General features: G+C 38.9%; 1 long non-coding RNA gene across 2 annotated transcripts; it reads right to left on the bottom strand.

Moving 5' to 3' along the window:
• Positions 1 to 190: 190 nt before the first annotated feature.
• Positions 191 to 18,234, bottom strand: LOC130917299 (uncharacterized). 2 transcript variants are annotated; one of them, XR_009063444.1, is made up of 4 exons: positions 18,092 to 18,234; positions 17,746 to 17,835; positions 3,196 to 5,347; positions 191 to 1,128 (listed from the first exon to the last, which is right to left on the bottom strand). It is a non-coding gene; the product is annotated as an uncharacterized LOC130917299 (long non-coding RNA). The 2 variants fall into 2 exon arrangements; XR_009063445.1 differs by lacking the exons at positions 17,746 to 17,835; positions 18,092 to 18,234 and adding an exon at positions 5,890 to 7,199.
• Between the last annotated feature and the right edge of the window lie 5,256 nt (positions 18,235 to 23,490).

The raw sequence follows: 23,490 nt of genomic DNA, 5'->3' as shown, positions 1-23,490 counted from the left end.
AAGGTGATGGGTGCAAAAACAAACCTCGCCACAAGATGTCCTCCAAATACTTTTTGTGTTAGATCAGGGGTGGGCAAACTATTCCACAAAGGGCCGCAGTGGGTGCGGGTTTTTGTTGCAACCCATTAAGAGGACACCTTTTCACCAATCTGCTGTTTGCCCACCCCTGTTAGATGGTATATTTTTGTATTATAGTTTCCAGAACTCCAGACTGCCCCCAAATGGGGGCATTTTGCAACTATAATTAGAGCCAGAGCGAGTATTTTTTTCATCTACTTGCACATTTGCGACCAGTAAGATTGTGTTTTGTTTTGTTTTTCTTACAAACTCCTTCACAGTTAAATTGACTTGTTTGCAGTAATGTAATGAGCTTGTTTGCAAAGGGGAAATACAAGAGAGAAAAGGACTTCCGGGCCACTTCCAGGCATTGTTGTTTTTGGCAGCTCATTTCATTTTAGTCTTTTGTCTTTTCGACAAAAGTTCTCGCTTTTGTCAATCGACTAGATTGTCTTAGACTTTTGGACGAAAATACTTATAAGTCTTAGTCATATTTTATTCATTCATTCATTCATTCATTTTAGTCATTTCAAAATGTGTTAAGTCTTAGTCGATGATTATTCAAACAAGTTTTAGTTGACGAACACTCAAAAAATTTTGGACTAGTATTGGTTGATGGATACACAAGGTTTTAAGTTAAAAAAAATAACGGTTTCCAACAATTTCGAATGAACATTGACAGTCAACACTTATTTTCACAACACTAGCTTTATTTTGGTGAAATTTACGCAATGAATGCAGTAAAAATAAAATTCCGGCCATGCAGCGAGGTACAAGTTATATGTAGCTTAGAATTTATAAGGAACTTAAGGAAGCGTACATAACATGTTTGGAAATTAAAATAAGCCAAACCCTGATTATCTGTAAAACAACACAAAACTAATAACCAACTCCTGGCCCACTCAGAACAAGTCCAAATTGAATTGCACTGCAGTAACTCACCTATGGAAGCAGGTAGTTCGGTACGCCCAATCCACAGAAAAAGCGCATTTCTTTGGCACATTGTTCCAACGAGTCTGGCTTATTTTTGAACACTGTGGCAATACTAGACGACATTTTGACCTCGGGGATCTGGTTTGGGGGAGAGGGGTGCATTTAAAAAATTCAATTAAAACATTCAGCATAATATACACGACAAGAGTATCTGAATATTTATTTACACTACTATGCATGTTGTAATTCAACTCATATTGGCTAGACCAGTACTTCTCAAATAGTGGGGCGCGCCCCCCTGGGGGGGGCGCAGAGCAATGCCAGGGGGGGCGCATGTGACCTCGGGGAACATGTTTTTTTGGGTTTTTTTTGCCGTACTGGAATAAAGTGTACTTGCACATCCACTCAGTAGGTGGCAGTGGCGCTCTCATTTTCAGAGTGCGCGCAGTATTTTTGAACTAAGGAAGAGCACTCAGCACACACAGACAACAGATATGAAGAGCAGTGTGCCACCGCCGTTTTCGAAAGCCGTTTCCTGACCGGACTCACTCACGCAGCGACCCACTGTCTTGTCCGGTTCTCACGTCGCCGCCCGAGAAGTGCCATTTTCGGCTTGGGATCGTCACGACGACTGCCCTCACCTACGGTTCTACCTCGGCCACCGTGAATGCGCTTTTTTCATGCCGTTTGCCTTTTAGCTTTGACTTTTAATACAGTGGGTGATGATGAAAGACCACTGTTTACTGTGTCTAAAAATAATTATAGCAGACAGCAAGAAGCCAAATCAATTAAGACGCCACTTAAAGACATTAGACCCCAATCTCATTGTTAAGCCGCTTGATTTTTTCAGTGAAAACGTGCCGAATATTGCCAACAATCGTCCTGCTTTGTCAGTGTTATATCAGTAAGCCAGTGAGCATTGTTAGCATGCTAACTGCAAAATAACTCCACACCATTGCAACTGAGGTAAATACTGTGAGCAGCAAAAATAAAAACTGTCCTGTCCAAGGACACTCCCCCCCCCCCCTTTTATTCAGATTTGTTTTTTCGGTCAAATTTTTTGGCACATTGTCCTCATGAGTGAATGTTTTTAATCAATTTTAATTTGGTATTATTTACTGATTTTATTACATTTTATTTTTCTGTATCAAATGGTCAAAAATGTACCTTGAGTGTATTTTTTAGTTTGGATGTGAATTTTTTTTTTTTTAATTCAGGCAAATTGATGCACGTCAAGTCTTCTCTGTTACAAACAAAACAATGATAATAATACTAATAATAATGTTAATAATACTTTATTATAATTTGATCTATGTTACTTTTCTTTATTAGAAAAAAAGGACACAATGTTAGGCAGATGCATATTTATAATAGTAATTTTATAGACAAATGATACTATTTACAGTGGCGGCAGAGAGTTTGGGGGGGCGCGAAACATTTACGTCTTCCTTGGGGGGGCGTGACAGAAAATAATTGAGAAGCACTGGGCTAGACCATGAAAAAGACTAACGTAAAGAGTCTGTACCTGGCCTGTTTATAGTGTTTGATATAAACTCATTGGCTGCCATTGACTACGCTAGATGTCAAATTTATTCAAAGTGGGAGGGCGCGCAAAGAATGTTAATATTTGCTGCCAACCTAGAAACTGTCTACAAACTGACAACTTCAAAGCAAAAGGATGAAAAGAGAATGGACGTCTATTACTAAGGGTGTAACGGTACATGTATTTGTATTGAAGCGTTTCGGTACGTGGTGCTCGGTTCGGAACGGAGGCGTACCGAACAAGTTTCTGACGTAATGTAACCCTTACTTTTCGAGGCTGTGAGTCGATCGGGTTACAGTTTCTTTGTGTAGATTATATTTACTCCGTGTTCTCTACTATAATGAGGACCAACACGGTAGGACAGTATATAACCCAGAAACGTCAACGGCACAACAACGTGGCCGCCGCGAGAACGCAGTGAAACGTGGGCGTTAAAGTCAATCAGCCAATGCATACACTGCGGCCGCGTGTTAGACACGTCTCAGAAGCGGCTCAACGCGACGCACGCAAAAAGAACGGCAGAGTTTATTATTTGACGCGAGACGCAACCCTCCTGCGTCAACACTACTACCGGTAGCTAGGATCTGGCAGACCGGAAGTCAATCGTGTAAAAATAAGGTGGATCCGGTCGATTTTCAAACTAATATGCAATTGTAACCTACTTTTTAGTTCCATCAGATCTCTTGAGTGGTAGATCGGGGCACAGTTGACTTGTCTTTGTTGATTTGCTGCTGTCTTCTCTGCTACAATAATAACCAACACGGCCCCGTGTTCAATACAAAACCCTCGTACCACAAGAAAATAAGTAGGAACTAATATTCACATAGGAACTTAAGTTATACAACATAAAATATACAATATAAATGAATACTACATTACATTTGTAAAATATAAACAAATAATAAAATAAATAATAGCCCATTTAAATAAAATAAATTGAAATGAGCTAAAACACCTGTAATTAAATAATAAGAATAATACACAAATCCTGCTTACACAATTAAATGTGGCGCTTTAACTTGAGAAAATCCACCAATAAAGCTTTTGAAAACCGTTCATAAGAAAAAAAAATGATTAATTGAGGCATTTCATTCGTAAAATACATGTTAAAGTCTTTGTCATTGGGATTGCTTTTCTCTTTAGCACAGGACTTCTTTTTTCAGCTTTCTCCAATACCCGGGGTCTGAAAGGCAAATTGTTGTTGGATTATTTTTGAATACCCGCTACTTTTTGAGCAGAATTCTAGCTTTGTATAGGCTAATGTTCCTATTGCTGAAAGCACAAAGGTGTGTAATAAACAACGAGTACATTTATATTTGGCATTTTGTTTTCTTACTGTACCGAAAATGAACCGAACCGTGACCTCAAAACTGAGGTACGAACCGAACCGAGATTTTTGAGTACCATTACAACCTTATCTATTACCGTCAATGCAAGTGAACGAGATAACTATCGATCAAGGGGGAAAAAATGGGCTCCGTTACACTGTTATCATAATCCCATGTAGCACGCAGCAACATGCTTAATAAACAGAGAGAAGTTCAGTCATTGTTTGTACACATATGCTGCATATGTTCAAACTTTATACAGGTCAATTAAGATTTGCTGTCATTTTAAACCTATGGGGAACAGCAACACGTCTTTACACGATGTATTAGACAGTCCAAATACAGATTAAAGCGCGTGATGTGTGATCAAATATGGCAAAATGTTCTTCCCATTACATGATGTTAGCAGGCTGCACATTGTTTACTATCAAAGGCTTATTAATAGCAGCACAAATAACTAAATTGTTAGCCTAAACTTGGGGCTCCATGTACACCAAAAATCTTTAAATACATATTGAAATGAAATAGGATTGTTCACTGAATAAAACTATAGGTCTATGATATCTTAAAATGACTTTTAATAACTTACCTTTGCATAAATATCAGCGTGTTGAACTTTAAGGTGCCGTTTCAGATTCGTAGTACAGGTATTTTCTCCATCAAGTATGTGGCCACGAGTGTGGCGGGCGGGAGCTTCTTTCAGTCGGATTATAGATAAAATGCGACCATGAATCTTCGCGCCTGGAGGCGTCATTAATGTTGATGTTAGATCACAGCTCATCATATGTGTGCTAATGACATTTTTAGGTAAGAAATTCGTTTTTTGTTTTTTTTTGTAAGATCTACAAGTTTTTTGAGCGAAAGCAGTGAATTAGTCTTTTTTTTTTTTTTTAAATTTTCGTCACATCTGAGATGCAATTGTTGGCTGTTTTCAACAATGTACATCGAAAATATAGACATTGATTGACTGAAAATGGTTTAATATTAGATGAAATGTCTTGTTTTCTCATGTACAGTGGGGAGAACAACTGTATATGTATAATTGCTCTTTACCTAAAAAAATATATGTTTTATCCGATTACTCGATAGAATTTTCAGTCAAATACTCCATTACTAAAATATTCGATAGCTGCAGCGTTAGTTGAGTAGGCATCCTCATCGCCAAGTGGGTGTTGTCCTTGTAGATGCTACAATAGATTTTTTTTTTTTCATGACAAAAAATAGTCACTTGTCCTCAGGGCCGTTTCTGACCAGTTTGGTACCCTAGGCCTAGGCAACGTACTTGCTGGTGCCCCCCACCCGTGACAATTGCTATTTTCAACACAAATATTTATACACTCACACTGTACTTCTTTGTCCACTGCAGTTTGTGTGTGGGAAGGTAATGGACTTCGTGGGTTTGGGCTTGGTGCTGATGTGGATAAGGTACCTGTAAAAAATGACTCAGGATGTGCAGAGGTGGAAGGAAAATATTTCAGAAGAGCATCTGCAAAGAGAAGAAAGTGGGATGTTACATTAAAGTGCCTGTGACACGAAAAAGCATGTTTATTTCATAATACACGCGGTATTTTATGCTCCTGAATGATATGGACCGCTTGGATGTGTGTGGAGGCGATCACTATATTTATTTAGTTTTTTGAATCCCGCGCCAGGAAAATGAGTGACTTCCGGCTTCGGTCTTGCATTGAGGAGGAGGGCGCTGTGACGTGTACGGTAGAAGACGTCCTCTTCACTATATAGCGTACTGTTGTGTATTGGGACGAATGATTCAGCTGATTTTGCGGATTAATACGTTTATTTTTCGCATCACGCCAGCCAAACGGCTGCAGAAAAATCATTCTGTATGAGGGAGAGGCGTATGCGCCTTTTTGGAGTTTCAAAAGGTACCCATTCACCGTGGATATTTACTGTGGGACCATTGGACTTACGAGGAAGTGAGTAAACATCTTGTTTTGTATTATGTCAAATACGAATACAGTGATTACAAAGTAAACACTACAAACTTCCTTTAAATGAAGGACTACTTACGTTTGATCATTGATAGGCATGTAAAAAGCTGTCCTAATGGTCATTAGCAGCAGCCCGTTAGCTCCACAACAACTCCAGCCACCCTCCTCCGGGGAACGAACTGTAAATTGCTCTCCGCCGGGCGGTTTGCCGATCCGCGACAACAATAGACAACCGGGTCGTCATGTCAAATAATCCAGGATAGTTATGTGTGATTTTCCGTTTTGAAGACTTTGAAACATCACTCGGTTCGGGTTAGCATGTCGGCTAGCTGTCACGCCTTCTGGTTTGTTTACATTCTCCGAAGCCGGGGAAGGGAAATGACATATGTCCGATTTAGGTGTCATAAAATATAGTTCGGGAGGTGCGACAGTAAAGGTGAAGTCGACAGTTTTGACCATTATGGAGTAATTTTGCCATGTCGTCCTGAATAAATGCATTTTTATTATTTCATATTCCATTCAGCACAAGACTGTTATTTGTCATGACCATGCCATTTATTTAGCAATTGGGGAAAATACTTGGATAAAAAGAATATCCTGTAAAAATATTGAAGTAAAGAGACAGAAACAATGACATTTTGCCGCTCTCTTCGTCGCGTTTTCCTCATTGTGAATAGTTCCCCCTCGACGGGCTGACTGGTCCTTCTCAAGCCATTTATATAGCTATTGGGGAAAAATACTTGGATAAAAAGAATATCCTGTAAAAATATTGAAGTAAAGAGACAGAAACAATGACATTTTGCTGCTCTCTTCGTCGCGTTTTCCTCGTTCTGAATAGGTCTCCCTCGACGGGCTGACTGGTCCTTCTCAAGCCATTTATATTGCTATTGGGGAAAAATACTTGGATAAAAAGAATATCCTGTAAAAATATTGGAGTAGAGAGACTGAAACAATGACATTTGGCGGCTTTCTTCGTCGCGTTTTCCTCGTTCTGAATAATTCCCCCTCAATGGGCTGAATAGTAAAATCGATGAGACCAGTCTACCGCTGACGTCATCCACCTGTTGGGGACGCTAAAGCCCTATAATGGTAGGCGTGGCTAACTGGCAGATTAAAAGGCTAATTTCTCGTCATCTGTGCTTTGCTAAATTGTTGTATATAGTCGAATCGTCTCAAAATATGATTCTAATTCACATAATAATGCCATTTAAGACTTTTTTTCTCGTGTCGTATGCTCTTTAAATTAGTCAAATAGCTGTTGATTGTGAAACCAGCATGACATAACCATAATAGCAGTCTTTAGCAGCCTACTGTATTGGCTCAATCAGGTGTTCAGATCCGGCTACTAACTTTGACGGGCGAGGTTGAAAAATAAAATACATTCATGAAGCACTGCAACTACACAAGACCATCCAAAGATAATGATTTAAATAGTATATGATAATGAAAATATTTATTTGAATATATTTTTACATGAACGGAATTGCCATTTTAATTAATAGCACATTTAATAACAAATGTTTGCAGTTAAATCCATGACATTTTTAGTCCCCCATACCACAGAACTATGAAATTATTAAATTGCATATTTAATGGTGTATTTAATTAACCTTGGCACTTTTAGGCAATGCATATTTATTTGAATAGCACAATTTAACACAATGTAAAAGTGCTTCACATCACATGAAAACCAGCAAGACACAATTTTAGTCCCCCACATACTTTGTCCAACTTTCTTAAAAATGGGAGAGGGAGTAAATTTAACTGACACTAATCAACAGCTGACTGAATACTAAAAATATTTAGAAAAAAAGAGGCCTAGCTAATGATACAGTATAATTTAGCTTTAGCAGTATGTCATCTAAAAGCTTTGTTAATAACCACTAGCTTGCGATTGCGCTAAGTATACAGTATAAGTTTTTCTTTTTTTTTTTGAGACAAGAGACTGTGGTGAAATTACCGCATGCGCATTAGAAAATTATTATTATTTAAAAACTTTTTACTATATGTATTGTTGTTCTTTTATTTTTTTGTCTTGTATAATTTTTTCAACACTCCCATCATCTTTTCTTGACGCAGTTTTGGACGCTGCGACCTCCCTAGCATTTGCCTAGCCCACCTTATGGACCGCACGGGTCTGCTTGTCCTAAACTTTTGAAAGACATATCCATAAACCTTGTGTGATTTTTTTTTCTTTAATCAAAACAAATAGACAAAGATAGAAGAGGGAAGAGATTCCGACCCTCACCTGCATATTGAAAAATATATCTATATACTGGTATATTCAGGGTGTGACACAAGTCATGGTTCAGTACGTACCTCGGTACGGAGGTCACGGTTTGGTGCGCGTTCAGTACAACAGGAAAAACAAAAATGCTTTTTTCTTACAGCATTTGAAAGTTAAAGTTTGTATACCAGCCTATGGTTTTATTTACATTATTTCACTGGAAAGAGAGATTAGCTTTTTTATTTTTATACCTGGATTGTATTATATTTTCATTATTATTCCAGTTTTTTATTTTTTGCGTTATTATTGTTCCATTATTTTTGGAATAATAAAGCCTGTTGAGTAACCTCTGAGAATTTGACTTTGTGTCTTTGGTTGTACAGTGGTACCTCTACATACGATTGCTTCGACACACGATCTTTTTGACATCCGACATAAAATTTGACTCACCATTGGTTTCTACATCCGACGACATGCTCGAAATACAACAATTTACGGCAGTTTCGCGATTGAATTGTTTTCCTGCAAGAACAGTTTTCCTGCAAGACTGTTTTCCTGCAATCAACATGGGTCCCAAGATGGTAAGTGCAAGTGGGGGAAAAAGGGAAAAGGAGATGCTTACAATTGAAATTAAGAGATGACTGAATTCGGCCAGAATATGGCAACAATCTCGACGGTCATCAAGCATACGGAAGCTATAAAGATGGTAAAAGCATCCAAAGGGACTACTATCCTAAATGTTGTGGCGCTATTTTGGAGGAGGTGGAACACCTTTTCCTAGTTTGGATTAAGCATAAAGAGATTGCTGGTGATTCAGTCACAGAAGCAATAATATGCCAGAAAGCCTGCCTTATTCATCATGACTTCAAACTCGCCCCTGAGGGGAGCGCGGAAGGGGAGAGTTTAAGACATCCTGCCGTCGAGGAAGAATTCAAGGCTTCTCATGGTTGGTTCGAAAACAAAAAGAAAACATAAGTTAGTTCTAAAGTTAAAAAGGTTAAAGTTCCTCCTCTACCTCAATCCCCGCAATCTCCTCCGTTCTCAGTCCATCAGTCTCTAAAATAAGGTGACAGTAAAAATTCATTTTCATTAGGGGTGCACGATATCCATTTTTTGAAACCGATACCGATAACTTCCTGCTCCTCAAGGCCGCTACCGTTTCGATAATATATACAGTATATAATTTTTAAATGTATATTCACTTGAGTTTTGAACACCTGTAGGTCAAAAATACTAGTGGTGGATTCGGCATGGATTTGCCTTTGACCTAACCAGAATTTCCATGATGACATGAACATTATTATAATGAACAAAACAAAGACATGAAGTTTTGACTTCAAATAAAGTGCCCATATTTATTTTTTCAAATAAATATAATTTGAGTGAATCACAATCAATCAATCAATCAATCAATCAATATAATTGATGATGTGTTCCCCTGAACAATGAGAACTGAACTAAAACTTACATAAACCCAAAAAATATTGTGCTTCGTCAGCAGATAAAACATTTGATGCAACAGGAGAGGAGACTTTTGTGGTCTTGGTCTATGAAACAAATTTCTTAACCTGGCAATTATAGGACAGCAAGCCTATCAATAACCAAAAGGCCTTTAGAGAACTTGTAAACATAACACTGTAAAATCCAAACATTTGCTAACTGCCATAGTAATGTTTATCAATTAGTGATTGAAAAATACAGCCTCTAGAACAGTAACAAAACTTTGCATACTGGCAAAACAGGAGTGGAAACAAACGCACACATCCCAGTCCACTGACACCGTGCCAAAAATGTTATACCGTATTGGCCCAAATATAAGACTGTGTTTTTTTGCATTGAAATAAGACTGAAAAAGTGAGGGTCGTCTTATATTCGCGGTCTAGACAATATACACATTCACGAAACTAGATGGCGCCAGATATCATTGAAGCGAATTCTGAACTTAAGGAGTAATGTTCTGTCATGACAGATCTCAGCTACTCTCAAGTTTAACCAGTTTGCATTCTTTTATTGCAATATTTTTCCTTATTCAGATTTGTTTCAAGACTACAGTTACAGTTAGACCTCACTTTGATGGTTATTGAAGTTATTGCAATTTTGTTGTTTTAATCACAAGATTGGTTTATTTACATTTCAAAAACCAGACGCCATTCATTTAAGAATGTGATTGCACTTTAGTTTACATATTTAAAGGTTCAGATATTAAGATTTGAATGATGCAAAATAACATGCTTTTTCTCTCAAATACAGTATATTGTAATAATCTTTTTTTTTTTCAGATGTACTGTAATTATTTTCTGTATAAAAAATAATTTGGTATTCAAAAAGTCTTTTTTTGAAACTAGAGTTTTGAAAAAGAGGGGGGTCGTCTTATAATCAGGGCCGTCTTTTATTCGGGCCAATACGGTATATTATCGAGCCTATTAATAATGTTATTGTATTTATTGGGATGACGTCACAATTCCTATTATCAGAGTGATAATTATCGGACCGATAATTATCGTGCACCTCTAATTTTTATTATTATTTCTTTTTTATATGTTTCTACTTTCAATTAGATTTAAATTAGACACAAATAAATTAGAACACAGCTTGCCGTATCCTCCCTCCTGCAACTACACACCCGCTGTCTCCTCCGCCTCCGTTCGCCACTCTAAGTTAAGGTGACAATAAAATGTTTCTTTATTACCGATTGTTAATATTATTATCATTATTATTATTATTATTATTCCGTTTTGTATTTATAATTAATTGTTTTGCTATGTGTACCGGTAATTGCTATTTACAATTGTACCTGCAGTATTTATGAAGGGTTAGTGCAGGTTTTTAGGCTGTGGAACGAATTAATTGAATTACAATGTATAACAATGTAAATTTACATGTCAAATATTGCTATTAATCCTGAAAATAAAAGTGATTAACTCTGCATTTGGTGATTTTTGTGCATCTAGCGTAAAATCTGAGAATTTTATAGCCATTTGAGATTTGTTGTACTTGTATAGAAAAATAATCAGGATTTTATCAGCGAACGACTTTGATATTTTTGATGTCGCTGCTCATGGAGACTCATTTATGCCTAAAGCTACATTCACACCGGCCGCGTCATTTGCTTGTGGTGCCTCGGGTTCCCATTGAAAGTCATGTAAACATGCAAATAGGCGCGTCAAACTGCCCCGTTGGGGCGTCGCAATGACGCCAAATCGACTGTCGCGCGTCTAATTTAACGCGCCGCAAGGAGATGGTTTGGTTGAACTTTCTGTGACGTTCAGCGTCGAGGGGGAAGCAGCCAATCGAATACGTTTTCTCATTCACGTGACTTTAGCTGCCGGAGCCGGAAACCTGCCGTCACATCCGGTGAACACAAATCCAAACATTTCGAACTACTCAAAAAATGGAAGGCGTTTTGATAATTGCTGTGAGTGACCATACTGTCCTTTATAACACGATGTTGCCAACATAGAAAGACCGGAACAAGAAGGACGCTGCCTGGAGGGAAATAAGCGATGTGCTCAATGTTTCTGATAAGTACTTAGTGCCGCAGCTAACGCAAAAAAATGTAGCAAACGTTAAATTACGGGCTACAGTACTTAAAGCCAACAACTTACTACAACTCGGACAAAACTGCTATGCTTCATTTGTTTACAAATATCTAGCGGAGCAGCGGCTGGTTCGGCGCCGGCTGACCTGGAAATGCACGACAATGATGGCATTCCTTGATAAATTTGTGGAATCGAGAAAGACCTCTACCAATTTCGGTTCGTTTGCATGTGCATAAATTTTCGATTGCATGTGCATTTAAGGTTTCTGTGCGGTATGGAAGCAATTTTAAGGAACAAAAAACTCGTCATATCTGCTCATAGGAATGCCATGACCCCTATATGACACTGTGACTAATGCAGCATTGTTACTATGTTGTTGTTTTTGTTTTAATTTACCTATATCTATTTAATTACTTTTTTTTAGACATGAGCCAAAACGAACAAACACAGTTTGATGGGGGACTCCACTCCGTGCATAGAGCCTATCTGTCCTGCGACTACACGCTCAATGGACTGGCCTCCTGGAACACCTGCCTAGGGAAGCATGCTGACAGACTGCACACCAGACATGGGTCACATCGCAGAAACGCCAGCCGTTGAACTCTGTGCTACTCCCCTTCCAGTTAGCTAAGGACCCCTCCTCTTTTACCCTGGCAGTCACACCACAAAGGCCGCGTGGTATGTATAAAGTTTATTAATCGACGTAACCGATGTTTGTGTTGGACATGCTATGATTGTGTTGTAATGGCATGAACAACCTCTTTTTTTTAATACAGGTAAAAAGCAAAAGGCGGGAGACAAGGAGAATGAGATTCTCCAAGCTATCATATTCCTCGGAAACAATGCACCAACCCACAAAATAAACCACTGTCTTCTGGCAATACAAGAGCTTATCGGCACACTTCCAAAGATGAAGCAGCAAGAGCTTCGATTAAAGTTGAATCAGCTTGCGTTTGAGTTTGTGAAGGCACACGGGAGCTCTGAGTAGTTCTTTTAATTTTTTTACAGTGTGAATTTTTTCTTCAACAACTATTGTACTGTGTGTATTTTGCAGTGAGGAATTATAGTTTGATTGGTACCAAATTGATCTCTTGCAGTCTGGTCTATTATGTATGGTGTATAAAAGGAGTCAAACTACAATCAGACTTAAATGATTCGCAGTGTAGTTGAAAATAAGGCTTACATGGGAGGCTTTTGCATTCTTCTATGTACATAGGTTTGTTAAAAATAAAACTTTTTTTTTTCAAAACTGTATTCATTCCTACTTCATTTGTTACCTAGTTAGGTATTTACAGCTAAACTCATAGTTAGTTACAACTCGGGTTTTCATTTATTATACCATAATTTCTATTTCCATTTATATAAGCATTAAAACATCAGGCATCAACTAAAAAATGAATAAAGGAGTAGTATGACATGTAAACTTAGAAAAATCCAACCCCCCTAGCTGACAACTGTCATAATTACATAAATACTCGATTACAATATTATTTATCCACGCAAACATTTTTCTGTACTTCACCTCTTAGTTTTCAAACAAGTGGTTAAACGCAAGGAACGAAATGAATTGTATAGTTTGTAATGATTGTATGTTCAAGATATGACAGGCCTTAGCAAGAATTGGAATACTTGGTGATAGATTGGCTCGGACATAGCTAATGCAGGGGTTCCAGCAGATCTTGTCATCGATTAATACACCAAGAAATTTCAAACACTTTAACATCATATTCTGAACTTGTATGTTGAGTTCACTGCGGCACAGTGGCTGAGTGGTTAGCACATCTGCCTCACAGTTCTGGGATCAAGGGTTCAATCCCAGGCTCTGGCCTTCCTGTATAGAGTTTGCATGTTCTCCCCGTGCCTGTGTGGATTTTCTCCAGGAACTCAGATTCCCTCCTACACCCCAAAAACTGATTGAGCACTCTAAGTTGTCCGTAGGTATGAGCGTGTAGTCCATGCGGGGTATTGATTAAAACGTTTTAAACAATTTTTGTAATGCAACTTCATTTGTGAAATATACGGTGAATGCTTCCCGCCCTGCAATGGCCTCTCGTGTTGCGTTGTTGGCAGAAAGTCTGCTAACATCAGGGAGAGGATCGCAATCAACATTAGCTCTGGCATTCGGTGTTTCAGCTGTTCCTGGTGTGGATTTCCAAATGTAATTGTGCAGGGTCCCCCCAGGATTGATAAATCTAAATTCAAGACTTTTAAGACCTTTTTTAATGCCGTTTCAACTGAAAATTAATACTTTTCTTGCACCCATTCATATTGAATCATATTAAATAAAGCACTGAACATCAAATTTAACCTCAATTACTAAGTGTGTTTTACAAAAGAATGCACATATATTGAAGATACAATTAAAACACATTTAAAGTAACATTATAAAGTCTCTCAGACTTTTTTTAAACACACACACGCACACAATAATTATGGACAAAAAGAGGAGGAGGACAGGAGGAGGACCAGCCATCTTCTGTAACAGGCTAGCCGCTAGTGCACCTGCCAAGACCTTAGTGAACATGGCTAACTCTCGAGTTAAAACGGAGAAATTCACATTCATTCGAAAGGCAAACCGAAATGTTTAAGGAGGTCCACTGCCTTCGCATGACCCATAAACTGCAACCTAAAGTATCTGAATGTAACTTGAGCCCCCTATCACATACCCTAAAACAACGGGAATTTATAACCGTGCAGCAGTTGTGTGTGAAAACAATTTCCCGTGTCGACTGACATGGGAAGCAGTGTGCGTGAAAGCAGGCGTTAAATTCCCGGCTCACAGCAGATGGCTGATGACTTAAATATCATAGCGGCGGCCGATGTAACTTCCTCCCTCTTCGCAGTAAGAGGAAAGGCGGCGAACAAACATCGCAATTATAAACATAGCAAGCTGGAAACAGCTAAATTAAACTGAAAACATGACCAAAATTAAAATGTCAACGATAACGTCAGGCCGGGCCAGGGTTCTTTCTCGCTAACTTTTTGAAATAACTATATATTAACAATGTATGAATGATAAACTAAAGGATACTTGTTATAAAATAAATAATTTGGATAAAAAAAAGAAGGCACCGTATGGTCATTGCAGAGCCAGAGCGTGCCTATACGCCCTTTTTAATCTTCCCCTCTGCGAGTCCGCAAAACCGCATCTCTTTATTTATATTGAACAAACTTTTCCAGCCTTATTTCGTTGTGTAAATAAATTTATAATGATCATAAAAATATGTAGTCTATTTAAACATTAAGAAAATGTGCGGGGGTTTTTTCTGCCAACTTAGAATTCGTTATAAAAGACACGCTTTTATGCAGACATCGTCACAAATGTTATTACACAAAACGCGGGTCGGGCTTGACTTTTTAGGCCCGATTTTACCTCTATCTTAAAGTCTTGATGAGCTCAAATTGGCTGCAGTTACAAAGTTGGGAATGCTCCCTCTTTATTGCTTTATTGAGGTGAAAACATCAAATGTTGTCATGGACACATTACAGTAATGGATTTACGACTGTAAAGTCAGTTTTAAATAAATAGATTACACAATATATAAGTACTGTATTTTAGTAATAAATATAATAAACTGGGCCACATAACCATCTTTGAACAGAAATGTATTATTCTACAGGTTTTCACGACCATATCCCAATGACAACAACAAAGGTATGACATTTATTAGTTCAAGCAGAGTAAAATAATACATATTCACGGTACAAGAAAATCGTTTCCATGTCCATCGATTGGTAAGAAAAAGCTGTTTGTACGAGTGACGTGTGGGCGCTCAATAATAAGATAAATAAGCAAATAAATAAAATAAAATACACGCTTAATAAAGCGTTATAAATAAGCGTTCCCGTCAGGGGGGACTTTTCACGCGGGGCGGCTATTTTTCGGCACAACACCGGTGTGAACGTAGCTTAAGGGAAGTGCCTGTTTTGGTTTTAAGTCATTAGCGGCTTTGGTTTTGAAAATATTTGAATTTAAGTTGTTGAAAGTCGGCCTCCAACGGATCGGCCCGAGCCCCCATGTTCCTTCAACTGATGGTGAAGTCTACTCGAGGCTGGGCCGAGTGTCCTCTTTTTTGGAAATCAAAATACGGTCACCCTAATACAACGACCTTTCTGTATTTACTTGCACATACCAGAATGACAAAGTTTATCCATCTATCTGAATGGATTATGTGTGTGGTTTCCCTATAAAATGAAATGAGACAATTTTACTATCTAACAAAAACTCAAGTGCCAATACTAGGGGTGACCAAACGTCCTCTTTTGCCCGGACATGTCCTCTTATTACGTGCTCTCTGGAGGGTCCGGCCGGGTTTCATAAATTCATGAAAATGTCCGGGCTTTATGATTTTTCACGGGACCAATTTGAAGAGAATCCCTCCGGCTGCTAGGAGGCAACGCCTGCCTGCGTTGTTGTGGCTCCGACTAGTAGGGGCGGGAGAAGGCTTACATCTTCTTCTTGTTTTTTGTTGCCAGTTTACCCTTTGTTTCATGTGGAATTACCATCATCTAATGACGGTTGACGGTTTGGCAATAAATCAGACTACAGCAAGGAGTTTTAAGACGTGGATCCATACACCTTTCTGTAGGTTTCTCTCCTGTTAATGTCGATCACGTGTGTTGAATATTGGGTTATATGTGTAAACAGAGATGCAGTATATTGTATTAGTCTTGTATTAATTGCTCTGTGTTCGTGTATTTGGTTGAATGTTATTATTATATTTTAAGTATAGGAGCGCCTGCCCAGTTGAGAGTTTTTTATGATAAATACGTATATAATGGCAACTGTTGACTTCTGTCGGAGATTTGTACTGGCGTAATCTGGAAAATCCTGTTTGGTGTCGCATCATTGTGCTGCCGATGATTGAAAACTTTTATAGCAGTTTGATTTTGCCTCGTCCGGTACTCGCTAAAAGGGTAGCTATCAGTCCGCTCAGCCGCGCTAGGCATTATGGGCAAGGTAGTTTTGAACTTCTGCGTCTGGAAACATGATGGTTGAATAGCTTGTCAGTTTATTTCAGTTATTGTTTGCGTACAATCTAGAACACTGAATGAGAATAAAAATTGAGTGGGAATAACAATTTGTCAACGACAATTGTCGTGATAGTAATTTATAAAAATGTTGAATTGGCACATAGCCTACTGTGTGTTCGTATTGACTGGACTACATTTCCATGGGTCTGCATTATATATATATATATATATATATATATATATATATATATATTTTTTTTTAAATCATTATTCGTTTTTTTTTTTTTTTTTTTTTTTTTTTTTTTTTTTTAAAGGTTTGATTTTTTAAAAAAAATTTTTTAGGAAGAATAAAGCCTGTTGAGTAACCAGTTGAGTAAAAAAATATTTCCATATAGTGTATAATATATACTATATGGCAATAGGCCTATGTTTTTTTTTTGTTTTTTTTTTTTTTTTTTTAAATAAAACTATTTTTTTCTAACCAGACGGAGGAGGCACACTTTAAACATATTAAAGTTGTATAGGCATCTTTGAGTGGACTTCGAGTAAAATTCAAGTATCTCGAGGCCGGGCCGAGTGTCCTCTTTTTTGGAACTCAAAATATGGTCACCCTAAATACGCTTCACCAAAACACGGTACAAAGGAACAAGTACAGGCCGATTAGCATAATCGCTAACTAGCTTAGCGCTGCGTGCTAAGTAGTAAAGTCTCAATAAAAAAGAATACCAACAATACAATTGGCTTCATTTACTTAATTTTGACGGAGGTACGGTGGCTCTAACTACACACACGATTCAAGACAACAAGTCTCTTGACACGTCGTAAATAATATTGCTTCAGCGACTCAACCTGCTTGTTGCTCTTATCACTGGTGCGTGTTAGATTCACAAACTTGAGGACGTGAACCAAGTACAGGGAGTTCACCGAGGGTGGAAAGTTTCACGTTGTTGTATTGAACCGTTTTGGTTTTGCATGCTCGGTTCGGGTCACTTGCGAACCGTTTTGATTTTGAGTTATGCTTTTTTTCCCCTCAGAAAATGTATTATTAGCACGAACGAAGAACTGCGTGCGAAACCGAAGTCCCGTGAGAGTTTCACTCAGGGTAGGTAGTTGACTTTACAGCATGAAAAGTCATGTAAACTACAGGTATGACAAATAATAGCAAGAAACCTGAGCTTTAAAAAAACACTCTTACTTCACTACTGTTGAACAGGTGTTCTGTTTGTGTTCCATCGTCGAACCTGTCACGTCGTACAAAACTGCCACATATATTTAGAAACTCCCACTGTAGAAACATTAATAAAATTATTGGTAGCTGGGGGAAAGTTTATCAGGCAAATAGTCTATTTTACGCTATAATGTCAATATTCTACCTGAAACAATACTCGAAACACAACAGGCAACATAAAACGAATACACTTCAAAAATATTCGCAGCAACACCACCTGTCATGCGCATACTCAGTAGCGCTTTGTTGTTATTTCGACGGGGAAAAAATCGACAGAAAACGGACCAAACAAAAAAAAATACGTAGTGCTCACCTTTTGGCTGGTGTGAAAAACAACCAGGGAACAACCGGTCCGAGAACCCGACGGAGAAGTGGTCTCTGTTCGCTTCCAAGTTCGTTATAAGTCTGAAAGCGAACGCACCATGGTCAGGTGTTCTGACAAATTCTGCTACCCATCAAAAATTGCAACTTTGCGGCCCGATTCTGCGCATGCGCGTAACATTAAATCAAGTCAAGCTTTATTGTCAAGTATGCATATATGTAGAACATACAGCACAGATGAAATTGCTTTCCCCTCTCCCCACGTGCAAACACGCAGTATCAAACACAGAGCATAAAAAATAAATAAATAATAAAAGATAAAGATAAAAATAGACAATAATAGAAAAAATAAAATAGCACTGGACTCCAGACCCGTGCCGCCATTAGGCAATGTAAGCAACCGCCTCAGGGCGCAAGGGCGTCAAGAAAAATATTCAAATAATATTTGATGATAACAGTATTAAAAAATATATACAAAACAATCAAACAAAAGAACAACAAAACCGTTCATAATAAATCTTTAAATAATAATGAAATCATTTTTCTAGTGTGCCTTCTGCCCGTTTCACTTTTTCCTGTGATGCGATAATTTCACTACCGACCCTAGTCTCACTCACAAGTCACGACTCAGCAGACGAGCGAGCTACCTGAAGGTGCTATTTTTAGCCTCCGCAATTGAGCGACGTTACGGTGACAAGTCAACTTCATGAAAAGAGAAAAGCCCTCTGGGTCAGAAGAAAAAGAAAGAAGAGAGCAAAGACGTGAAGAAAAACAGAGGTTTGTTGTGATGATTTTTTTCAACAGCATAAGCACGTAGACATAGCGCAACTGCAAGCTAGCGGTTATTTACATAGAGTTTACAGTGGGGAGAACAAGTATTTGATGCACTGCCAATTTTGCTGGTTTTCCCACTTGCAAGCCATGTAGAGGTCTGTAATTTGTATCATAAGTTCTCTTCAACTGTGAGGGACGGAATCTAATACAAAAAATCCAGAAAATCACATTGTATAATTTTTAAATAATAAATTTGTATTTTACTGCATGAAATAAGTACAGTATTTGATACATTACCAACTGGTAAATATTTCGGCTCTTAGTTCTTTTTTAAGAACCCCTCCTGTTCTCCACTCATTACCGGAAGTAACTGCACCTGTTTGAACTTGTTACCTGTATAAAAGACACCTGTTCACATGCTCAAACAGACAAACTCCAACCTCTCCACAATGGCCAAGACCAAAGAGCTGTGTTAGGACATCAGGGATAAAATAATAGATCTGCACAAGGATGGGATGGTCTACGGGAAAATAAGCAAACAGCTTGGTGAGAAGGTAACAACTTTTGGAGCGATAATTAGAAAATGGAAGAAGTTCAAGTTGACGGTCAATCTGCCTCGTTCTGGGGCTCCATTCAAGATCTCACCTCGTGGGGCATCACTGATCATGAGGAAGGTGAGGGATCAGTCCACAACTACACGGCAGGACCTGGTCAATGACGTGAAGAGAGCTGGAACCACAGTCTCGAAGAAAACCATCGGAAACACATTACACCGTCATGGATTAAAATCCTACAGCGCACGCAAGGTCCCACTGCTGAAGCCAGTGCATGTCCAGACACGTCTGAATTTGCCACTGACCATCTGGATGATCCAGAGGAGCAATGGGAGAAGGTCATGTGGTCGGATGAGACCAAAATTATACTTTTTGGTCTGAACTCGGCTCGTCGTGTTTGGAGGAAAAAGAAGGATGAGTACAACCCCAAGAACACCATCCCAACCGTCAAAAATGGAGGAGGAAATATCATTTTTTGGGGCTGCTTCTCTGCCAAGGGTGCAGGACGACTGCACCGTATTGAAGGGAGGATGGATGGGGCTATGTATCGCCAGATCTTGGCTGACAACCTCCTTCTTTCAGTGAGAGCCCTGAAGATGGGTCGTGGCTGGGTCTTCCAGCATGACAACGACCCAAAGCACACAGCCAAGGCAACTAAAGAGTGGCTCCGTAAGAAGCATCTTAAGGTCCTGGAATGGCCTAGCCAGTCACCAGATCTGAACCCGATAGAAAATTTATGGAGGGAGCTGAAAGTTCGTGTTGCCCGGCAGCAGCCCCGAAACCTGAAGGCTCTGGAGAAGATCTGCATGGAGGAGTGGGCCAAAATCCCTGCTGCAGTGTGTGCAAACCTTGTCAAGGACTACAGGAAACGTATGGTATCTGTAATAGCAAACAAAGGTTTCTGTACCAAATATTAAGTTGGATTTTTGTGATGTATCAAATACTTATTTCATGCAATTAAATGCAAATTTATTATTTAAAAACCATACAACGTGATTTTCTGTTTTTTTTTTTATTAGATTCCGTCCCTCACAGTTGAAGAGAACTTATGATACAAATTACAGACCTCTACATGCTTTGCAAGTCGGAAAACCAGCAAAATCGGCAGTGTATCAAATACTTGTTCTCCCCACTGTATATGACTTAGTGCTAAAGCAAAATTACAATATACTGAATCAATAGCCAGGCAGTTGTTATAGAAATATTTTCAGTATTCAGCCAGCAGTGGATGGAGGAAGTCGGCGTGATGTTACAATGACGTCACCTCGCTTAGCAACGTGTCGCCATTTTGTGAAGGGGGAACGCACAGGTAAAACATTCCATAGACAAACGTCTAAAATTCAAACATTTCAGGTGTATTTTGCGTCTTTTTTCCTAAAAACGTCTTAAACGTGGCTTACTATTATCACGAGTCACTGCTGACAGACGCGAGGAGGAGATGCAATTTAAAATTAGAGTTTATTGGCTTACAAAGCTGCCGATACAAAGTCGCAGCTGATAGCTGGATAAACAAAGGAATGGCCTGCAGTGGAGTTCGGAAACATCTACAACTACCTCATAAAGTCACCCAGTAAGTTGACCTTTATCATTTATGTGGAATATGTACTGTGTGGAACTGAGAAAATTGGTACTATATACGAAGTGATTATTTCTGCTGTAACCGGTAATTCGCCTCCAAGCGATATTTCGCCGTGAGCATGTCACGGCAAAATAACCAATTCCCACCAGGCCAATAATATACCGATTGACTAATCAGAGGAGTTCATGGCAAAAGAAAAATAACGCTTTGCGAGTTGCCGGTTCCGGTAATAATAACCACTGCCTCGTCTATTGAATCCTAGCAGCTAATTGGGGCAAAAATTTAAGTTTACTCACCAGTAATAAAATGTCGGCTGCAAACGTAAATGTGCTTGGATTTAGGTTCCCACAGGCGAAAATAGTCCACGGAACCGTTACTGTTCCTCGATCAATTGCTGTCAGCCATTTGTTTCTCCTTTTCTTCTCACGTGGAAGAATGAAAAACTTCAAATGCGGCTCAGAACTCTTCCTTGTGTGAAAACCCGCAACACAGCAACTTTTAGTCATTCCGACGGAAAAAAGACCGCATATAAAATAAACGTTTAAACACGTTTGTATTACAATGCACGAGAGAGCAACTGCTTGTGACTCGTCTTTTGCCCCATTGTCAATATGGCGACGCTTTGTTGTGGCTGGTGACGTGATTAAATGCCCGAATGTCCAACTTCCTCTATTAGTTTCAGTTAAATTTACTCCCCCTCCAATTTTAGAAAAATTTGGACAAAGTGTATGGGAGACTAAAATTGTCTTGCTTATTTTCATGTGATGTGAACCACTTTTACATTGTGTTAAATTGTGCTTTTCAAATAAATTTGCCTTGCCTAAAAGTGCCAAGGTTAATTAAATAAATACACCATTAAATATGGAATTAATAATTTCAAAGTTCTATGGTATGGGGGACGAAAAGTGCCACGGATTTAAATGCAAACATTTGTTATCAAATGTGTCATTAATTCTTTAAAACGGCGATCACGTTCATGTAAAACCATATTCAATTTATTATTTTTTTTGCTATCGTATATTATTTAATTCATTATTATTGGATAGTCATGTGTAGTTGCCGTGCTTCAAGAATTTATTTTCTTTTAACTACGCCCATGAAAGATACTGGCCCGATCCAATAGACAAGTACAGTAGGCTGCAAGAATTTAGGCGCTGCTATGGTTATGTCATGCTGGTTTCACAATCAACAGTTATTTGACTAATATAATGTAACATTCCACTTTCTTCTCTTTGTAGATGCTCCTCCGAAATATTTTCCTCCTTCCTCTGTATATCCTGGGCCATCTTTTACAGCGAACTTATCCACATCAGCACTAAGTCCAAGCCCACCAAGTCCAGGAAAGAAGTGCACCTTCCAAAACAACTGTCATATGAAAGTGCAATAGATGCTTTTGCATCAGTTAAGACAAGGTGAGTAAGGTTATAGGTCAAGGTGGAAAAAAAGCTTCATTTTAAAGTGTTCTTTGTGTCTTTATATAGGTTTGTGTGGGCGGGTGTAATCATATTGTAATAACAATTGAAATTTATTTAACGCATTTGTTTTTGAAGTGTTTTTATTGGTGCTTTTGAATAGTTATTACAGCATTTTTCTTTTAATTTATGCACTTGTTCGTTGTCTTTTTTTATATAATAAATTACAAAGAGATAATGTGCTTTTTCAGTGTGAGAGTTTAAATATATGTGGTGAAACTGGGCGCCAACAAATGTATTGCCTAGGGCACCAAATTGGTCAGGAGCGGCCCTGCTGGACTCTGTACAAACAAAAATAAATATAATATAAAAATGTATTATGGCGCAAAAGATATGTACAAAAGTGACTTGAAGTGAGGTAGGTAGTGCATTTCCAGGAGTGGAAGGAATAGCAGCTGATTATAACAGTCCTGAGTGAATATTAAAGTGGGGTAGTGCATTGGGCAGCAGGGAATGATAGAAGGGGGGTTACCTTATTTGGCAGAAGGTAGAGGGATGGGAAGGTGTAGTGCAGGGAGAGAATTCAGAGGCCTGACAGCCTGGTGGAAGAAGCTGTCCTTGAGCCTGCTGGTTCTGGCCCAGAGACTCCGCAGTCTTCTCCCCGACGGCAGCAAGCTGAAGAGGCTGTGGGATGGGTGGGTGGGGTCACCCGCGATGCTGGTGGCTTTGTGGATGAGGCGGGAGTTGTATATGTCTAGGAGGGGCGTGAGGGGGGCACCGATGACCTTCTCAGCTGCTCTCACGATGCGCTGCAGGGTCTTGTGGCAGGCCACGGTGGAGGTGCCGTACCACACGGTGATGCAGCTGGTCAGTTGAAATGGCCGCGAATGTAGCGATTCCAAAGCAAACACTGCAAACCTTCTTTAAAGAAAGGAATATTTTACTTAAGTTTGATCATGGAAGGACATGTAGAAGGGAGGAGATGTGACATATTGATGTCACACTGCTGTTGCCATAGTGTGCACTTCCTGTGGGTGTGATATTACAGTATAAAAGGAATCTCTGTGATGTG

This window comes from Corythoichthys intestinalis, chromosome 6, assembly GCF_030265065.1.
Source record: "Corythoichthys intestinalis isolate RoL2023-P3 chromosome 6, ASM3026506v1, whole genome shotgun sequence".
NCBI lineage: Eukaryota > Metazoa > Chordata > Actinopteri > Syngnathiformes > Syngnathidae > Corythoichthys > Corythoichthys intestinalis.
Note: the sequence above shows the minus strand (reverse complement) of the source record. Positions and strands in the feature narration are given on the sequence as shown.